The sequence below is a fragment of the Arvicanthis niloticus genome, chromosome 2 (assembly GCF_011762505.2).
Source record: "Arvicanthis niloticus isolate mArvNil1 chromosome 2, mArvNil1.pat.X, whole genome shotgun sequence".
Lineage (NCBI taxonomy): Eukaryota > Metazoa > Chordata > Mammalia > Rodentia > Muridae > Arvicanthis > Arvicanthis niloticus.
The window spans coordinates 135,320,986-135,335,911 of NC_047659.1; the positions used below are offsets into that span (position 1 = coordinate 135,320,986).

General features: G+C 49.9%; 1 long non-coding RNA gene across 1 annotated transcript; it reads left to right on the forward strand.

Annotated features, from left to right (window-relative positions):
* The first annotated feature begins 1,576 nt into the window (after positions 1-1,576).
* LOC143441510 (uncharacterized) lies at positions 1,577-14,024 on the forward strand. Its single transcript, XR_013108997.1, has 4 exons — positions 1,577-1,675; positions 2,398-2,508; positions 10,065-11,576; positions 12,860-14,024. It is a non-coding gene; the product is annotated as an uncharacterized LOC143441510 (long non-coding RNA).
* The last annotated feature ends 902 nt before the right edge of the window (positions 14,025-14,926 follow it).

The following is a 14,926-nucleotide window of genomic DNA, read 5'->3' on the forward strand; positions in this document are numbered from 1 at the left end:
CAAATAATTCTATTCAGCCTCATCTAGGACGAGGCATGCTCCTTTGCTTTCTCCTTTGGCAGCTGAGTGTCTCAGGTCTTTCCCCTGTTCCTCAGGAGCTCTGTGACCAGGTACAAGTGCCTCAGCCTCTCTGATCCTTCTTGGAAACTTTGCCTAGTATGCCTCCTTAGTGTGTTCAAACTCCTGAGGATATTAGATTTTCGCAGCAATCCTTCTACTCTGGGCTTGAAACTGCTGTCTGGAAAAGGTAGTTTCAAGACCCCTACCCCACTCCCGACTCGCTTTTCTAGAAAGCAGGGAGGGTGTTATGGACCCACCAGCACTAGACAGGTGTAGAAGGCCCTGGGTGCGGGCAAGCTCTGCCTCAGCCTTTGGTCTGCTTTCTGGAGCAGATGGTGCAGGGTTGGCGGTGGGGAACAAGCAGACAAAAGGTGCTCTAAGACACCAGGAAACCATCTGAGTGTCTCCAGTGTCCCTCTAAGACGCTGACCAGGATCCGCTTCATGGAGACCTCAGTGCAATCTATATAGGGTCTATATAGGGTCAATCAGATTCAGACCCTGCCGTTGTCTCCTCTGGGAATGTCTTCTTGTGTCCACCTACAAAGCAGAGCTGGTTTTACCCAGAAGTTCCAGCAACATGAGAAGATCCAAGAAAGCCTGGCTGTGTGAATAAGCTGTATCTCCCTTCCAAATAGACGCCAGCCATGCTCTGCTGACAGACACGACGCTAGCTTTATGTCAACTTGATATAAGCTAGAGTTATCTGAAATGTGAGAACCTCAGTTTCGAAAATGACTCTAAGAGACAGCCATAGGGCACTCTTTTGAGGAGGGCCCAGTCCATGGTGTATGGGGCCATCCTTGGGTTGGACCTGATTCTGTAATAAAGCCGGCTGAGCAAGCCATGATGAGCAAATCAGTAAGCAGCACCCCTCCATGGCCTCTGCATCAGCTCCTGCCTCCAGGCTCCTGCTCTGTTTCCTTCAGTGGTGAACAGCATTGTGGAAGTGTAAGCCAAAGAAACCCTTTCCTCCCCAAGCTCTTTGGTCTTGGTGTTCCATCACAGCAATAAAATTCCTGACTAAGGCATCGATGCTAGGTCACTACCTCACCCCCAGCCGCATCTCAGTCTGTTTCCCCCCTTTTCACATAGTGACATGGCTTCAATTCAGCCTGTAGCCCGCATGGTCTTGAGTTTGACATTGTCCCGCCTCAGCCCCCTGAGTGCTGAGAGTCTGGCTTGTGCTTCTCGGGTTCACATTCTACGGGGAGGAAAGATAATGGGCGAATGAGTATAAAGTACCGAACGATTTGTGGGAGCGTGTGTGCACTACTGTACAGAGGAACCGGGGTTAGAGTAAGAGAACTCCCAGGCATCGGGCCGCAGGGTTACAATGTGATGACGTAGCTAGGGCCAAGTCCAAGCGATAACGGGAATGAGCCATCTCAGAGTGGTTCCAGAGTCAGAATCTATCGTAATTAGCCAGGGAAAGTCAGATTACAGAGGGGTGTGTGTTAGGCAGGTGAGCAGCCTGCACACATTGAAGGGAGAAGAGCTTCTGCTCCCCAAAGGACGGGAGACTCGGGAAAGGCGGAGGGCAAGGCAAGTGTGAAAGCCTAGAATCAGCCCTGAGCCTGGACCCTTTCCTGGGCTAGCGGAAACCAGTCAGGAGGGTATGTGAAAGCCAAGAGGGTACCCAGGTCAGCTAGGAGGAGATCACACGCTTCTTCTGCTTCTTCCGCAGCCTCCCGATGAAGCAGAAGAAGTTAGTTTGAATATTCATGTGTAGCCCCCCTCCCCGTGATAAGATCACGGAAAAAGGAAGCTCATAATTAAGTTTTTAAAGGTCATTCCTGTTCGTATTCTCGAGCAGGCTGACTACAAGGCTGATGCAGAGCAGAAAAGGCTCTTGACTCACACGAGCAGGAGCAGAGAGGAGACCTCAATTTGAGAGCCAACCACTTGCGAGATCCTTCTCCGAGGTGCTTGACTACTATGCTTCATGAGAAGGTGGCTGAGTGGCTCTCCCTAAAACGATCTGCCATGATGTCATCGTTTCCATGGCAACTAAAAATGACCACTTACACTGGGTGTGGTGGCTCTTGTCTACAGTTCTAGGGCTTGGAAGGTAGAGGCAGGAGGATTAGGAATTCAAGGCCATCCTCAGCTACATAGTGAGTCTGAATCTAGCCTGGGCTACATGAGACTCTATCTTTGAAAAACTCCTAAGCCTGACAAAAATTGAGTATCACTCATTAACATAACCGTGCGCTTTAGTGAACAGCCCTGTATTTTATATACTCGCACCCAGGGCCCGATATGGTTTGAATGTGAAATGTTTAGTTGGAGGAGGAGCAACACTGGGCTGTGGGGATCATAGATATACCTGCTTCAGGTTTGGCTCTCGGCTTCCTGTTCTACTGAGGTCTGAGGAGTCCCAGCCACAGGCTCGGCCACCGTGAGCTCCAGCATGCCTTCTTGTCACGATGGGCTGTGCCTCTCCATGGTAAGCCACAGTCAAACCCTTCCTTCCTTCCTTCCTCAGTTGCTTCTGTGGGTTTTTGTTTGTTTTTTTGTTTGTTTGGTGGTTTTTTTTGGCACAGAGGTGAGCAAAGCTGCTAACATGCATGGATCCTGAGCAGCTAGCCAGCGTGGTTTAGAAAATATTTATATTTGTGGTTGTAAAGGATCAGCCTACTTTTTTAGGAAAGTGGAAGTGTCCTGAGAAAATTAAAACCTGGTGTAACTAGTTCTACCACCACAGGTGATGATACTTCCTGGTAGCAGTTTTGTCTGTCTCTTTCCATATAGGGGTGTGTGCAGAGGCAGGGGTTGCGGGGAGGTCTTGGTGGGTACAGTAATATATCTAACATTTCATTTTCAGCTATAGCCCAGAATGACTATTTACTATTTTCTAGAATATCATAGTTTTTTTGAAGATTTATTTGTTTATTTTATATATATATATATATATATATATATATATATATATATATATATACACACACATTGTTGCTGTCTTCAGACACACCAGAAGAGGGCACCAGATCCCATTACTGATGGTTGTGAGCCACCATGTGGGTGCTGGGAATTGAACTCAGGACCTCTGGAAGAGCAGTCAGTGCTCTTCACTGCTGAGCCATCTCTGTAGCCTGATATCATAGTTTTTAAAGAGACTCCAGCATCCTCTGATCCATGATCTCTTTCTCACCCCTGTGTTTTCAACATTTGTAATGTTTCTGGTTATGCTTTATAAACAATGCTGTGATAGACAGCACCACAACCTCAGTGCCGAGTGAGTGTGTGTGTGTGTGTGTGCACATATGCACATGCGTGTGTTATCGTAGACAGGTGTGCACACAGAGGCTAGAAGTCAACCTTGAGGGGTCATTTCTCAGAAGCTCTCTTCTCCCTTTGGTTTTTGAGACAATGTCTCTCACTGGGATCTGAAACTTGCCAACTAGTCTATACCAACTGTCCAGGGATTCCCAGGCATCCTCCTCCTGTCTCTGCTTCCCCGGCCCTAGGATTACGGGTGTGTGCTGCCAAGTTCAGCCTTTCCACGGTGCTGGGGAGAGAACTCGGGTCCTGCTTGGGCAGGAAACACTTCCTCGACTGAGGTACCACCCCACTCCCTTCTTTCTCTCTTTCTTTATTCTTTATTCCCTAGACGGGGTCTTATAGAGCCCAGACTGTCCAACCTACAGTCTTCCTGTCTCTACTTGCCAACTGCCAAGATTACATGTGTGAGCCACCATAGCCAGTACGAAGTTTCCTGAATGTGAACTCCAACAGGCAAATCAGGGGTAAGAACCTTCCAGACTCTTGATAAGGAGTCTATCCCACCACTTCCAGAGCCGAGTCTGCTATCATCCCAAGTGCTTGCAATGTCTCACAGTCTACCTGGCTTTGCTAATCTGACCTGATAAACGTTGTAGTTCGGTCCCAGAGATTCCATTGCAGGAAGTGGTCCCTTGTTTTCACTCTCTTGGAAACAGATGGGGACTTGTCTCGAAACCCTCAAAGTACAGAGTATGACAGACAGGCAGTCATCTCAGCAGAGCATTCCAGACTCAGTGACTGCAGCTGCTCTGTGCCAAACCCAAGAATGGCCCTGCTTGGGACTCAGAAGTTGGTCTTTGGCTCCCAGCAATTCTGGGATGGAGTCTGAGGTGGCAGGTGGCTAGCATGTGGACTCCTGCTATCCCAGATGCACCCTGGCAGCCTCCCAAGTGTGTGGTGCTGCAGGCCCACGAGTGTCAACAGCACTGTGTCTGTTTCCATCTTGTCCCTGGTTCTCCAGCCCCCACCCCATGGTTGTCCCAAGTGTCCCAAACCTATTTCATGGCTCTCAGGAGGCCGATTAGAGCTGTCCTATTTCGGGGTTAATCGGTTTAAGCCACGGGCATCAGGCTGCATCCCATATCAGCTGCATTACCGTTTTGGTCACAGCCCCTCATCCTCCCCGGCATCAGTGGGATCCTGGTGGCTGCTCAGTGGGGCTGGGGCCTGAGTCTCCCTGTCTCATTCAGGGAGCTGATGCGTGACATGACTCTGCAGATGTGGGAATCTAATCTTCTCTGAGATGACTTTTCCTGGGGGCTAGAGCTGCATGTGTGTGTGTGTGTGTGTGTGTGTGAGAGAGAGAGAGAGAGAGAGAGAGTGCCAGGCTGGGAGGAATACTCTCTGTGGCCCATTTGTCAGCCCAAGAGGCCTTGCAGGTCGATATGCAAATCAACCCAACTGCCAACACTCCAGGAGGGCAGAGCCCATGTGCCCTCAAGGTCAAAGTGGGCAGGAGGCTCAGGGCAAGAGAGGGGCAACTGGTGACCTGACTGTTGACAGGAGGGTTGGGAGCCAAGAACTGGAGTCAAGATGCCAGGGCCTCTGCATTGAGTCTGCTCCATGTCCCTGCAGGTCTCATGTCCTGCCTTGGAGGGCTCCCCAGATGCTTCAGAGGACCTTAAAGTCTTTGGGGGCTTCTCGGAGCTCCTTTGTCATCTCACAGCGTTCCAGAAGAACACACATAGAGCACTGGACTTATGTGCCTTCTCCAGGTCATAGGTGTTGGGTCACTGATCAGGTTCCCAGCTGGCAGGTGATGGACACATTAAGTCTCAAGGCAGGAAGAGGAGGAGTATACAGAGGCAGGAGCAGAAGCACTGGAGCATCCTGGGCCTCCTCGCTGGTGCAAGGGCCAGCCCAGGGTAGCAGGTATGTGATCAAGAGAGCCTGTCCAGGCTCCTTAGCTGGTCAGGTGAATGCAGAGTCAGAGCAAACTGACTGTGGTACCCTGGCAGGAGGCAGGTTCAGGGTCAGGGTCAGGGTCTCCTCCAGCTCTGTGAGGAACAAACCTTCCTCCCTCTCTTCAAAAGATAGCACTGACTAGCATTCTGTGTGTGCACATGCACATGCGCACACACACATGGAAGCATACAAACTCACATACACTCATCACATACACACATATTTATCACACACACATACACATACATGCACACACACACGGAAACATACATACTTGCACACACTCGTACATACATACATATTCATAACACATATACACACTCATACACATACTCACACACATGCAAACATGCACACCCACTCACACACACTCATGTACGTACACACATACTCATCACACACACATGCACACACACACTCACACACCTACGTGCATGCACATGCAAACACATATATACTCACACACACACTCATGCACATACATGCATACTCATGACACACACATGCACACACATACACACATGCAAACATACACACTCACATACACACTCATATACACAAACATAGACACACTCATATGCACACATACCCAGCATACACACATGTACACACTCACTCACACACCTACATACGCACTCGGACACACATGCAAACACACACAGCCCAAAGCACAAACAAGCTCTTCATGTTACCAGCCTTCGTTTGTCCTCATCTTGGCTTTGTGCTTCCTCTTCCCTTGCTGGCTGAGATAATGAGCATGAACCAACATGAGAAAGAGAGAGAGAGAGAGAGAGAGAGAGAGAGAGAGAGAGAGAGAGAACTCTAGTCAGATGGGGGTGGGATGGAAATGTCAATCTGTCAAATGGCCTTTTCCCTGCGGGGGAAATGCCACCAGCTGGAAATGGATTAAGTCTGCCACAGAGCTGGGTACAGCCAGAGGTGAGGGGCTGTGGTGCAACTGTTGCCTAGATAATGCCACATTGACGACACTCTGGCGAATGATGAACCCAGGGCACGGGGTACTAAATAGGGCTTTCCAGAGGACTGACCCAATGTGTGTGAGTGTGTGTGTGCATGCTTGCACAAATGTGCACGTGTGTGTGTTTATGGCTGGAGGTGTAGCTCAGTGGCACAGTGCTTGCCTAGATACATGAAGCCCTGGGTTTGATCCCTGGTATCCCAGAAACTTAGCATGTATTCTAGCATCTGTGAGATAGAGGCGGGGGGGGGGGGGAGGGGATAGGAGTTCAAGGGGCATCCTTGACTACATAATTAAGTTTGAAGCTACCATGGGCCAGAGAGCCTGTTTCAGAGAGAGAGAGAGAGAGAGAGAGAGAGAGAGAGAGAGAGAGAGAGGCAGGGAGGAAGGGAGGGAGGGAGGGACAGAGGGAAGTCTTTTAGAAAATTGGCTCCTGTGGTATGGAAAGTGCCATGTCCAAAATCTGCGGGTGGGCTGGCAGACTGGAGAGCCAGAGACAAGCCAATGCAGAAGCTCAAATCCAAAGTCAAATCCTGAGGGAGGGAGGCTCAGTATGTTCTTCCAGTCAGGCCCGCAGCTAGTTGGATAAGCCCCCCCCCAGCCCCCCCTCCACACCCCCTGACACAGCATGGAAGGCAATCTGCTTCCTTTAAAGCTAGGCGATGTGATGTTGATCTCACCCAATGTCCCAGAGCCATCGAAAACAATGTTTAACCGTATGTCAACACCATGGTCCAGGCATCTGACACATAGAATTACCCATTCACATGGGTATGGGTTGTCAACACTTTGCTGTCTAACTATGTGTGTATTGTTGTTGTTGTTGCGCTCTCTCTCTCTCTCTCTCTCTCTCTCTCTCTCTCTCTCTCTCTGTGTGTGTGTGTGTGTGTGTGTGTGTGGTGTCCATTCTGTTTTATGTTTCCTAGTTCAGAGCTTAGCTGTTTCTTCCGTCCCACATTTCTTGAAAGTGGTATCCTGGGAACAGCCCTGTCTCTGTGCACTTCAACTAAATGGCTCCTTATCATCTCCTGGCCACTGTGATTGGCCTAGTCACGGGCATGTGACTAAAATCAGGCCAGTGAGAGAGACTTCTAAGGTCTTTGGGAAACTGTTGGGGGCTTGGGGGAGGGGATATTGTAGGTTGGGAGCTGCACCCATCTTTCCAGCTCTTGTCTTGTGTTTCACTAAAAACAAGGTTAACCTGGAGGAGGCAAAGTTGGGGCATTAAGTGGGGGCAGGATGGAATCATGCCGACGACACTTGAGACCTCAGATCTGCCTGTGCCCTAGCAAGATAACGATTTCTCATGGTGATGCCCTTAAGTGCTCTGGGGGCTGGCAAGATGGCTCATTGGCTAATGGTTCTTCCCACCCAAGCCTGGCCACCCCAGTCAACACCTAGAGCTCACATAAAGGTAGAAGGGAAAGTGGGCTCCACAGAGTTGACCTATGACCTCCATACTTTTATCATGGTGTGCGTGCCCCAGATCCATTAAAAAACAAAACCAGAATCAAACCAAAACCTTTGGAGTTTACTCACAAAGCAGAAAGAACCAGACTAATATCCCTAGGAATCATAAAGCTTAAAAATATCACAGCGACAATAGTAGTCCTAGGAACAGAACAGTTATCACAGATGAAACTGTGTGTGCATCTGTGCACATGGCTACCTCTCTGGGTAGATATCAAGATAAAAAGACACGGATAAAAAGCTCTTGACAGCTCCTAAAGCCATAGATGGTGGAGATTAACCTGAGGACTGAGCTTGAGGAAGAAGGGAGAGGAGCTTTCCTCTGTATAAGGTTAGAGTACAGATAATTTCCCATGAGCCTTAGCTGTTGAGCTCTGCTTACAGCCTGCCAGGTGTCACTGGAGAGCTGCACAATCCCCCAGCTCCTCCAGGTGGAGGCTTGTCCAGGTTTCCTTGGACAAGATTCCCTTGTTGACCAGCCTTCACTTGGCGTGAGTAACCTACAAAGAATGTTGATGGCACGGACATTTTTATGTCAACTTGATCCAAGCTAAAGTCATCTGAGATGAGGGAACCTCAATTAAGAAAATGCCTCTATGAGATCAAGCCGCAGGCAACCCTGTAGGGCATTTTCATAATTAGTGATTGATGGGGGAGAGCCCAGCCCCTTGTGGGTGGAGCCATCCCTGGGCTGGTGGTCCTGAGTTCTATAGGCTGAGCAAGCCATGGGGAGCAAGCCAGTAAGTAACGTCCTTCCACGGCCTCTGCATTAGCTTCTGCCTTCAGGTTTTTGTCCTGTCTGAGTTCCTTTTCTGACTTCCTTCAGTGATGAACTAGAGTGTGGAAATGTAAGCCAAAAAACAAAAACAAAAACAAAAACAAACAAACAAACAAACAAAAACAAAAAAAACCCCTCTCCTCCACAACTTGCTTTTTGATCATGGTGTTTTGTAGCAGCAAGAGAAACCCTAACTAAGGCAGTGTGGCACATACATGTGTAGAGGACATTGGGTATCCTGTTCTATTATTCTCTGCCTCCTTTCCTTAAGACAACAACTCTCATTGAAACTGGAGCTAAGTTGCTGGTCCGATGGCAGCAATCCTGTCTGCCATCTCCCTACAGTGCCAGGGGTACAGGAGTGTTCCAAAAGACCTGATTTTAAAAATATATTTTATTCTTTAAAATTATGTGTGTGCATGTGTATCTGTGTGTGGGTTTGTGCATGTAAGTATGGGTACCCTTGGAGGCCAGGAGGAAGAGAGTGTTAGAACCCCTGGAGCTAGAGCTTTGAGCCACTAATATCTGCCCAGGGAAACCAAACTCAGGTCCTCTGCAAGAGAACTCTGTGCCTGTAACCACTGAACCATCCTTCTAGCCCCATGCTTGGCTTTTATGTGAGTTCTGGGAATCCGAACCCAGGTCCTGATGCTTGCCCAGCACCAGCCATGGCTTTGGAACCGAGCTAGGAAGCAACCACACTGTGCTGTGTCCCTGCCAGGAGGCACTTGCTGTCGGCAGTCACTAGATGTCTGGTTTTGTTCTGTGTCCACACTGTTGCTGCAGCTCCAGCCCTTCCATGCATGTGCTTTCCCGCTGCGAGGCGTCCCATGGGGCAAGGGGACAGGAGATGTGTCTTTATTCTGCTGCTGGCTGTTGGGAACAGTCCCGCTTTGCATCACGGAGGAGAAGTGCCGTGAGAACTCTCCTGCATTCCGCCTGTACACAAACAAAAGTCCTTCCTACCAGTAGCTTTCATTTTGGAGTGCAGGGTTCAATTTCAGCTCAGGTAAGGAACACCGTTTTTACCATAGTCGCCAGCCCCTAATACACACACGAGAGGTCACCATCTTCTACTGCACCCCAGTTACACACTGTGAGTAGGGATCTTTTCTATCTCATCTTAAAGGTGCCCGGAGGGGACTGGAGAGACGGCTCAGCGGTTAAGAGCACTGGCTGCTCTTCCAGAGGTCCTGAGTTCAATTCCCAGTACCCACATGGTGGTTCACAACCATTGGTAATGGGATCCGATGTCCTCTTTCGGTGTGTCTGAAGACAATGACAGTGTACTCATATACATAAAATAAATAAATCTAAAAAATAAAAATAAATAAAATAAAGGTGGCTAGCCTTTCCACCTGACACTCAGGAAACGCCCAGTCTCCCTCCTGCCGGCGATAGTTCCACCCTCCCCGAAGCTTAGACTATGTCAGTACCATTATGCCTTCTCACCTGTTCATTCTGCCTTCTGAGGCTCTGCTCATCCCTCGGCCCAGCTCTATTGGAGTCTCTGCTTCTCTTTTTCTTTTTTTGAGGGTTTTAGCATTTGCTCTGGACACTCATTTGGTGCCTGCTTCTGTCCCTCCAGGGTCAACCTGATGAGTGTGTCTGGACAGAGAGGAGTAAGGCAGAGGATATGGGATCCAGAGCCCAGAGGAGGCTGGCCCACAGGGCCTGAGTGACACGTGGAGATGGAGCAACTGGCTCTGAGCTGGGGAGCAGCAGGACTTCACCAACATGCTTCTGCTGTGGTCGGCTCAGGGGAGTTCACTTCTTTGAGAAGACTTGGCCTTGACCATCCTGGGATGTGTGTTTCAGACCCGGACTGTGGCATGGTCACATGCACAGCTATGCCTGTGTGACAGCCCTGGGACCTGCTCTGCCCTGCTGTCATCTGGAACATTTCTCACATCTGTTCCCTCCTGTGCCTGGCTGTTTCTGAACCTCATTACACCTGGGCTCGCAGAAAGAGGTTCAGGCAAATGGCTCGTGAAGCATCTTTCTAAAGGTTAATGGTGGCTATTGAGGGGAGAGAGGGCCATGAGTGGATGGGCTCCATGATGGTGTGCTGTTTTCAATTAAGTGTGGATAAAGAGACCAGACTCTTGGCAGACACCTGACTGGCCTACCAAGGAGCCTGGAGCCAGGGCATCCTGGGGCTGGACCATCAGCCCTGTAAACTGTTTTTTTCCCATTGACACTCTGCTCAGTGGAGGAGAGTGGGTCAGAGACCCCAAGGCCCGAGTCCTGCTTGGCTCCATGGGCTGTGTGGAGATGGGTTATGGGAGTGTTCCAGCCTGACCAGGTGGCTTCTGGGAGGAAGAGTGTCTGAGATCTATCCAGGTGCTCAGAGTGCAGGTTGGCCTTGGGGGGAGGAAGACATCACTGGAGAGTTCTGCTGTGTCCCATGTCACTCAGGCCTTGCCTTGATTCACATGAGCACCACCAGAGTCGTGATCAGTCAGAATGAGACAAGATTTGGCCACAATGATAAAGGAGGCTAGTCGGGGACACGAACAGGTCATCTCCACCCTAGGCCTCAGTTTCTCCAACATACATGCCTACTCCTCTATATATGTGCCTCTATCACATCCATACATGCACATATTGACTCACATCTGACATAGTTCATGTTGGTTGCCAAGCCGATTAGACCAGGAGTCAACTAAGACAGACATGAGTTCTCATGTGAGGGACTGTCTAGGTTGAGGTCAGCTCTTGAGAATGTGAGTGGGGGATTTTTCCTTGCTTTTATTAACTGAAGTGGGAAGACACACCCTAAGGATGGGCAGCACCTTCTGACAGCAGCGCCGATAAAGGGGGATAGGAGGGAAGACCTTCGCTTGTTGCCTTATTGACTTTGCATCCTGCTGGCAAGTTCAGCTGCTCTGCTGTGGTTGCAGCCGCCATTACCGTCACTGCGGCTGCACACCTTCACTGATTTCGTGACCCAGTTTCTTTGGGTTTCCAATGTGGACCGAACACCAGAGGTTCCCAGAAATCCTCCAGGTTTTCAACACGAGGCTGGGGCTGCAGAGGTGTCTATCTTCTCGGACTGAGCAGACACTCTGCCCCAGACATTGTTGGACCACAACAAATGGTACGTAAGCCAACCCACTAAATTCCATTCTAATTGATTCTATTCCTCCAGAGCAGTGGTTCTCAACCTGTGGGTTGTGACCCCTGGAGGGGTCAAGTGACCTTTCATAAGGGTCGCATATCAGATACCCTGCATTTCAGATACTTACGTTGCTATTCATAACAGTACCAAAATTAAAGTTATGAAGTAGCGACAAGAACAATTTTATAATTGGGGGTCACCACAGCACGAGGAACTGTATTAAAGGGCTGAAGCACTAGGAAGGTTGAGAACCAGTGCTCTACAGAATCCTGATTAATATACTTGTTTGCACACACTCACACATACACACAGGCATAGGCACACCCATTGCACACATGTCTACTCTTATGTCTGTCAACCCATGCAGACATGCATACACAGTTCGACACACTTCCCATGTGAGCACATACATGCACACACATATGATCACATTCATACACTTTCAATATACATGCACACCTATATACATATGTATATATACATATATACATGTATATATATGTATATACCCATGCATAGTTGTGTTGATTCACACGCATGCATCATGCACATACACACAGATGTATATTCTTACACATAAGCACATCACACTAGCAGGTGGGCAAAGCTAGGCATAATTAAAATGCCAGGCATACCTGGGTCTCCCCACAGAACCCCTAGGACCTGCCCATAATAGGAGAGACTTCCGGTTGACCCTGGTGACCCCCTCACCTCTCCATGGCAACCAGCCTGACACCTGTTTGTCAGGTTAAAAGCCAGGGACTGACACAGTCTCTCATGTTAATTCATGTAGACCATCTGCTCAGCTGTTCTTTAGGCCCTGTGAGCTGAGGCAGGGGGCTCATGATTGATAGACGCCTGGTACGGAGTGTGTGTTGGGAGTGAGTTTGGTACAATTAGGGTGAGGCTGGGGGTTAAATACTGTGAGCACAGCCAATAGCTGTGGCTTATGGTGCTGGTGGCATCAAAGGGCTGATCTCCCAAGGTTATATAAGACCCAGTGAAGTCTGCTGTGTCCGCTAGGACGTGGGTAAAATATACACTCGACAACTTGCTGGACCATCCCCCAACCAACCCCACCTTAGCTGGGAAGGGGGTGGGTGCTGGGTCTGAATGTGTCCCACACAGTGTTCTCTAGTGACTGGGGGTGACTAGGGCCGTGGAAACCCAGGCCTGCTGGCAGGCTTTAAGTTCTACATTTTGTTTTCTCTGGTTGTGGGACACAGTGGGTCTGTGTCCTCAGAATGGTGCCTCTCCTTTAGGGGTCACTTCCAAAGAATGCCCAGTGGCAAGCACCAGAGCTCACCATTTGATGCTCTGTGGGGACCGAAGCAACCCTCCTTTGTGAGCGATGACAGAGCCATTGGCTGCTGTCCTTTAGCCGGGAGAGGACTTACTGTGCAGCAGCCCCGGCGGCTTCCTAAGTAAGTACCCGTGAAATCAGCCTGTGCTTTCTAGCTGAGCAGACTTTGATACTGAGGGGCCCTGCCCTGGTCTGCTTCCAACTGGAGAGTGGAGTCCAGAGCAATGGCCAAGCAGCCACTTGTGCCAGCTGCTCAATGGGGCGAGAGATTTCTTGTGAGCCATGGATACGGTGATTGCCAGTTCCTGACCCTTCTCAGTCACCAGACGCTGGTGCTCATGTGTGGTGGGGGCTCTTTCAGGACCCTGGCTGCTGGAGTCATAGAAGCTCTGTTCCATTTTATTAAATATGCTAGCACCAGGAGGGGACATTAGCTTCCTCTTCTGGGTCACCTTGGAACCCAAGTGTCCAACAGCACAGGAGGGGTGCAAGCCATGTTCCCTAAGACATCAGGATGAGGGTGTAGGTTGTGCCTCCACTCTCCTTGACTTTGAAGGGGGAGTCTGGCTTGTACATGGGGGCTGGTGTGTGGGACCCCAGGGGCTACCATGGCAGACAAGAATGAATCTTGGTGTGTGACTCTCCCTCTGACCTTTCAACCAGTCTACTGCTTGCTCCCAAGTCTTGCTTCTTGGGACCTCAAGGGGAGGAACTGCCACTGGGGATCAAGTGTTGGTCACTCATTCTGTTCCCCTCAGTCTCTGCCAGACAAACAGTGCCAATAAACCCCTTGTGCAAACTTTGGAACAAGTCACCATCCCAGCTCTTGCTGGGCCCTGTGGGTCTTGCTCTGGCTGGCGGGCATTTGTGTGTCAGTGACAGCCCAGTTCCTCAACTCATCTATCTTGCCCTGGGCATGGGCCCTGGGCTGAGAGAACTGGCTGAGGGGGAGGGCTAAGGAGATCAGCTCTCTTGCTTCTTGTTCCCACGTGAACCTCCACCTCTACCTGAGTCTTTTATCTCTCCTTGGAAGTCCCTGGGGACAGCTCAGTTCCTTTTAAAGCATGTTTCATGCTGGGCGGTGGTGGTGCACGCCTTTAATCCCAGCACTTGGGAGGCAGAGGCAGGTGAATTTTTGAGTTCGAGGCCAGCCTGGACTACAGAGTGAGTTCCAGGACAGCCAGGGCTACACAGAGAAACCCTGTCTTGAAAAAACCAAAAAAAAAAAAAAAAAAAAAAAAAAAAAAAAAAAAAAAAGCTGTTTCATCTTGATCACCAAAGCCAGCTCGGCCCCACTCAGCTCTTCTTTGCAGGTTCTAACCCTCCCCCCCCCTTGCTGATGGGAATATATGGCTTGTCCCAGGGGGGACTACACATGAGAGCCACACAGTGCACCTGAGGTCCACCCTCCTGGTGTCCTTCTGTCCCCTGTAATAAACATAACCCCAGCCGTCCTCAGCAGCCTCTGCATACATGGAGTCAGAAAACCAACCCAGAAGCCCCAGGAGAGGGTGGCATGTGCTGCACTGAGGACCAGGCTTGGTTATGTTCTTCCTTGAGACCAGTGTCAGTAGTGCAGGCTGGCAGTGTGTGGCTGACCCTGGGAGAACCGATACTGCAAGACAACTGTGCTTCATGCATCAGCGCGGACATCCTGCGTGGATGGCTACGGATTCTCTGCATGGCTATGGTCCTCACCTACACAGCCACATCCGAGCCCACACATACTGCATGCCAAGCACCGAGTGATGCATCTCCAATCTCCTCAACCTCCCAGCAGCTCTATAAGATGGGCACTATGGTGGTCCCTGCTCTGTGGATAAGGAGCAGCTGGGCACAGAGAGTAAAGCATTCCGAAGTCACCCTGCTAGAATGTGGTATAGCTGAGGCCTTGGTGGTGGTTTTCTCCAGCATCAGATTCTGGGAGCATCAATTTCTTGGGGACCATTGTCTCAATGGTCTGATAGCCAAACGGAGGGAGGGACACAGTGTCTTTCTTTAGACTCTCCTGCCTCCTGCCAGGACA